The sequence below is a fragment of the Dendropsophus ebraccatus genome, chromosome 4, assembly GCF_027789765.1.
Source record: "Dendropsophus ebraccatus isolate aDenEbr1 chromosome 4, aDenEbr1.pat, whole genome shotgun sequence".
Taxonomy (NCBI): Eukaryota; Metazoa; Chordata; class Amphibia; order Anura; family Hylidae; genus Dendropsophus; species Dendropsophus ebraccatus.
Window position 1 is genome coordinate 63,043,033 of NC_091457.1, and position 6,000 is coordinate 63,049,032.

Below are 6,000 nucleotides of genomic sequence, written 5' to 3' on the forward strand. Positions count from 1 at the left end.
CTACCCAAGGTGCTGACAATGTGCTGTAGTTTGTAGTTCCCTAGAGAGAATGGTACTTTTTGAAAATCTGTCTATGGCATGGATTATCTGCAATATCAGGCCTCCTATTGTAATGAAGAGTCAAAGAGGAGTTATGACTCATTCTAGCACCCCTAACCCCTCCTGCAACTTCTTCATGAATAATCAATGCTGCCAGGCTACCTGCTGGCCCATTTAAAATAATTCTACATGGGCCGATCAGCAGGAGCAAACAAGCGCTGACCCGTCAGATCAGCTCTCGCTTGCTCCTCATTCCTAGCTCCTCGACATTGAGCGGGTAAGAGCGGGAAGGGGTCCATGAGATCAGTACTCTGTAGGCAGTTTAGGACTGAAGTAAACAATCAGAGACACTGGCTAACAGGAAGAGTGAGTAGGAGGCTGGGAAAAGGGGGAGGAGGGAGTGGTGAGGCATGCCAGAGTGTGGTACAAACACTGAGCCACAGCTACTTTTTGACTCTTCATTACATGAGGAGCCCGAGATGTGCATAGTCCACTGCATAGACAAATTACAAGCTAACATGCTCATTAAGGGACCTTGAGTAAGGCTCGGGTGCTGACAGATTCCCATTGACATTACAAACAATAAGGAGTAATGGCTCCAAAGAAAATGTACCTTGTTTCCCCAGTGGATGCTTGTGTTTAAAATTTAAATTTTAATTATTATTCAATATAAAATCATGAGTGCTGAATATAGTGACACCCACGGCTGTACTTACCACTAGGCACCTGTGGTCCAGTGCCTAGGGCAGCACCTTGCAGGGGGGCAGCACCAGGGAGCAGGGAGAAAGAAACAACTTTTTTTTTTGTTTTTTAGTCTCCCACCTCCTGTTCAGACTTGCCAGTAAATCTGGTGCTTTTTTTGAGGGGGGGGGGGGGGTGTTTATGGTAGTATTGGTCAGGTCTGGTGTGACGGTGTTACCCAGTCACAGTATGACGGTATTATTCAGGTCTTGTGTGGTGGTGTTATCCAGTCACAGTATGGCGGTATTGGTCAGGTCTGGTGTGTCGATGTTACCCAGTCACAGTATGACAGTATTGTTCAGGTCTTGTGTGGTGGTGTTATCCAGTCACAGTATGGTGGTATTAGTCAGGTCTGGTGTGACGGTGTTATCCAGTTACAGTATGGTGGTGTTGTTCAGGTCTGGTATGACAGTGTTATCCAGTCACAGTATGGTGGTATCAGGTCTGGTGTGGCGGTGGTAAATGTGACGCCTGCCCTGGAGCTATTACCTACCAATCTACCAATCCTGTGGTGAGAATTCCTTCAGACAATATGTAGACTGCTCTAATCATTGATTCAATGTGCAAATTTGTTTATGTTTTAAGCCATTAAAAACCGTGAAAAACAATATTCAGACAATGTTTCTACATGTAGAGACATTCATTCTGGCTGAAACCACTCTCCCATTTCTTCCCCAGTAGCCATGTGCTGTTACCAGGATTATCGGCCATATGCCTATTGGTTACCGCATGAGGGTCTGGTTTTGGCTGCATGTGGTGACGTACAGTAAATGTGGGAACAGGGCCTAAGACTGATCAGATATCTATATGATATTCAGAAACTAGAAAATCATGATGATCGATGAGTGCAGATGGGGCGTCTTCGGGTTCAATGCCTAGGGCAGCAGCAGCTGTTAATAAGGCCCTGGTGACACCTAGATGCACTTAGTTTTGTAGGTGGGAAAGTATTTCACTCTGTAGAATATGACTTCATCCGTCATATTTAGGGTATTTGTGGTGACTTAGACATGCAGTGTGTTTGTATCGGCAGTGTTACTACACACACTTTCCAACACACATGGAGCTGGAGGGGGGGGGGGGACTCAATTTTTTCTGTCTATACTCTGTCCATATGTGGATAGCAAGGTATTATTTCACACTTGCTTATGTGTATTGATACATTGGTATCGGCGACGTTACTTCAAGCCTTCCTTGAGTGCAGGATATAGGGTAGAGGATCTCCAGCTCGTTCACACTGCACTTACAACCTGATGGATGCCATTCAGCTGTACCTATGAGTCACCTTTCTATATGTATCACCCTCTATATCTGAATAGTGGTTAGGTAAACATTGAAGGCTGTCTATCTCAACATACAGTGAATTCCTTATTTCCTTCTTTTTTCAAGCAGTTGGTCCGAGGTTACTGCAGTATAAACCTTGACCGGGCAGCCTAATAATTTGGGAAAGGCCCTTTTCCATTTCAGCATGACAAGCTCATATACAAATTGAGGTACATAAGAAAAGAGCTTTGTGTGGATTGTATAGTTGTGTTCTACAACCCAATCGAACACTTTTAATGGACTGATGTGTTTATGGGAGCCTGGCCTTATCACCCAATAAAAACCTCCCAGCTAATCTAGTATGTAATCCACTCAGAACAATGGAGACTAGAGATGTTCAGCAAGTAAATATAGATGTGCTTTTGGCTATGTGAAAGTATTTTGATACTAGAAACTTAGAAGGTTTTCATTTGGTAATATGCACATGCCACAGTCTTACTAGAATAAAGCTATAATTGACTAGCTATATAGACAGCTATGTCAAAGTGTTTTATCATCTAATTTCATGGAAATTGTTTATAATAAAACTAGAATAAATATAATGAACATCAAATTTTCTGAAGAAATTGTAAAAAATATATATATATTGCTATGTATTAGCACTAGAGCAAGACCTTCAGATGTGTTTCTTTCTTTTTTTTTTTTTTTTTTTTTCAAATGAGACAAAAACAAGATCCCTGCAATATCTCAGACAATAATAACTGTTCCTGGACAGCCTGAGGATAACTTATCGATGTCTGTCTGTGAAGATATGAAAGTATTTTTTACCTTTGCTACTGGCATCTTAGAAAGTCATTATTGCAAATGAAAAATGATTGGGGTTTTTTTTCTGTTTTTTTTTAGTCCTTTCCCAACACCAACATCTTAATCGTATTTTAAGCATTAAAAGTATTTTAGCGCTGAACATAGCACTAAAGTTTAAAGATGGGAAGGTGTAAAAACGCTCATTATGAGAACAATATTTGTCGCTTAAGTAATACTACTGGCCACAGCCATGTACTCCAATCAATATGTGTACACTATCACAGAAAGAAAAACCATGCATTTACAAAATGACTCATATACATAATTCTACTTAGAAAGATCATATCTTACCAAAGCTAAAATAATAGTATCTCCATCTCACATGGAAAGAATTACACATAGTACCTTAATGGTGCGTTCACACCTACAGGATCTGCAGCTGAGTTTCTGCAGCAGATTTCATTTAAATAACTGAACACAGCATCAAATCTGCTGCAGATCTGCTGCAGATCCTGTAGGTGTGAACGAACCCTAAAGCAGTATTGTGGAGCCACTAGCTTGGACCACCTGCACGTGACTCCCCATCTGGTGTCTACTTTGATTACCATGGCACATTGTAATAGGGATTTTATAATGTTATTGAATCATGGTTTCAGGGTCAAAGCTATAACTTTTTGCAATCAATAGTAAGGCATGAAATGAATGCTTCTCTTTCTAATAAGCAGCATGCACCAAATCTGCTACATCAGAAAGTGGCTTCCTAGAAAAGGTTGGGAACATTTGTTTGACAGTTCATCTGTCATTACAGCAGAATAAATATTCTGGAAAAGTGCACCTACATAACTGAAAATGAATATCCATTTTTTAATCAGAATATACTATAGGTAAAGAACAAGTCTGCCATCAAAATAGCATCATTACAGAGATCTCTGCAACTTATTAAATAAACTCTACCTACTTGGTCCAAATGCATAGAGAAAATGTAAATGTATGAAAGAGTTCTTCGTATTATCAATATTATGTGAAGAAGGAAGTTCGTGTAGTGCAATATCTACATCATGGTGGCTCAAGGGAACACAGAGCAATGTATGATAACGTGTACAGTGCTTCGAAGTATATTGGTGCTATATAAATGACTAAAATAAATAGATGCAGAGCACTGAGACTTGTTAGGGCTTATTCACACTGAGCAAAACATGCGGAAATTCTAAACGCAACCTACGCCGCAGACTATGCTCAAAATCCCGCCTGCCCCACTGTCTTAATGTGATGTCTATGGTACCTCTGCTCTCCGACGGCCTTCACTCAAAGAATTGACATGTAAATCCTTCGAGCAGAGACAAGTGGTGAACGAGACATTGAGACAGTGAGGCAGGCGGGATTTCAAGCAGAGTCCGCAATGCTAGAAACTGTACACACAACACAAAGCACTGTGTATATATATATATATATATATATATATATATATATATATATATATATATATATACTCTGTGATGTGGCCAAAAAATAAAATCTCTTGTGGCCAGAGGCATAATCCTGCCTGCAGCCACAAGAGTGACAGGCAGAGCAAAGAGCCAATGACTGCTTGCTCTGTAAGTCCACTGTTTTTAACTATAAGGGCCCATTAAGAACCCTTATGGTTAAAAACATGAGTGCAGGAGCAGACTACCTATTGCTTAACCCCTTATGTACTGCAGCATGTAAGTGAGTTAAGCCCCTATTACACAGGGCAAAGAAGAGGAGCAAATGAACGCTGTCAGTGCTCACTTGCTCCTCGTTCACTGCTCGCTACCGGCGCCATTACACGCTGCGTCATCGAGCGGGTGAGTACAGGGGGGAACTGCAGGGAGCTGCCCGGGTGATTACTAGATATTGCAGATAGCACTGGTCTGCTGCCACCGCTCCTATTCCACAGGGCGACAGCAGCAGATCACTGCTATCACAGTCATTTGTCTTTCAACATACAAACTACAGCAACAATCAGCCAACATCATTCATGTTGCCTATATAGGCCCATAATTGTTCCGTGTAATAGGGCCTTTACTGCTGGTGCACTGATAACCCCTGACCTCTGCCTGGAACTCTGCACATTTTCCTACTTGATTACAGCAGCAGAACAGAGGTCAGGGGTTATCAGTGCAGTGAAGCAGACATTGGGTAAACATTGGGTCACTTACACACTGCAGTACATGAGGGGTTAAGCAGAAGGACACAGGAGGCGCTTATCTTTTTCCCCAGGCCCCCCTGCTGCACAGGCCTCATAGCAGCTGCCTACCCTGCCTCTATGGTAGCTATGCCACTGTGCTAGGAATTTCCACCTGTTTTGCTTAGTGTGAACATACCCTTAGAGCTGGGGGTGTGGTTATGGCAACCTCTCCTTTTGAGGTAGTAACATGCAGCCATTTTGTTGAGAACCTACAGTTTACAGATCACCATAAAAATATGAACTGGCATAGTAAAAAGCCTTGGTAGAGTAATTTACTTACAACATAGAATTTGCCAAGAATTTCAGTTTATTTGTAAAATTAATATTACTTAGAATACTAGGACAGTAAAGGCGGTGGGTGCAGCTCACTATAATCTCCGGGGCCGAGGTCACAACTAGGCAGTCACTACCCTGATCACTAAATATCAAACAGAGAATAAAAGAAAGAAGCCTAGACCTCAAAACTAGAGTAGGTATGCAGATGGATAAAAATTGGTATGTGAAATGAAAATGGATAAGTGAAAATCCACAAAATGACAAGAACAGAATAAAAGCAGCTCAGGTAATGGCAACCCTAAGTTACAAAAAAAAAAAAAAAAAAAAAAAAGAGAGAGGGGAAAAAAAAGAGAAAGAGAGAGGAGCCTGGATGTCCAGGCAATATACCTAATGTCTACTTGATAGTCCAAATAAAAAGCAATTTAATATTGGTAATAATAGTAAAAATAGTAAAATCTCAAAGCATGGATCAACGCGTCAGTGTAAAAACCGAGATACAAATATAACTACTAACAAACACAAATATTAAAGAAAAAAAAAAGTAATACACAGTTTAAAATGTAAAATGTAACCATAGGGCCCTTATGGTGTTATGCTAGTCGCAGCCGTGGTAAAGAGACACAATAATAGCACATTGGAATATATTAAGCGCTGTAGAACTATAAGTCTCA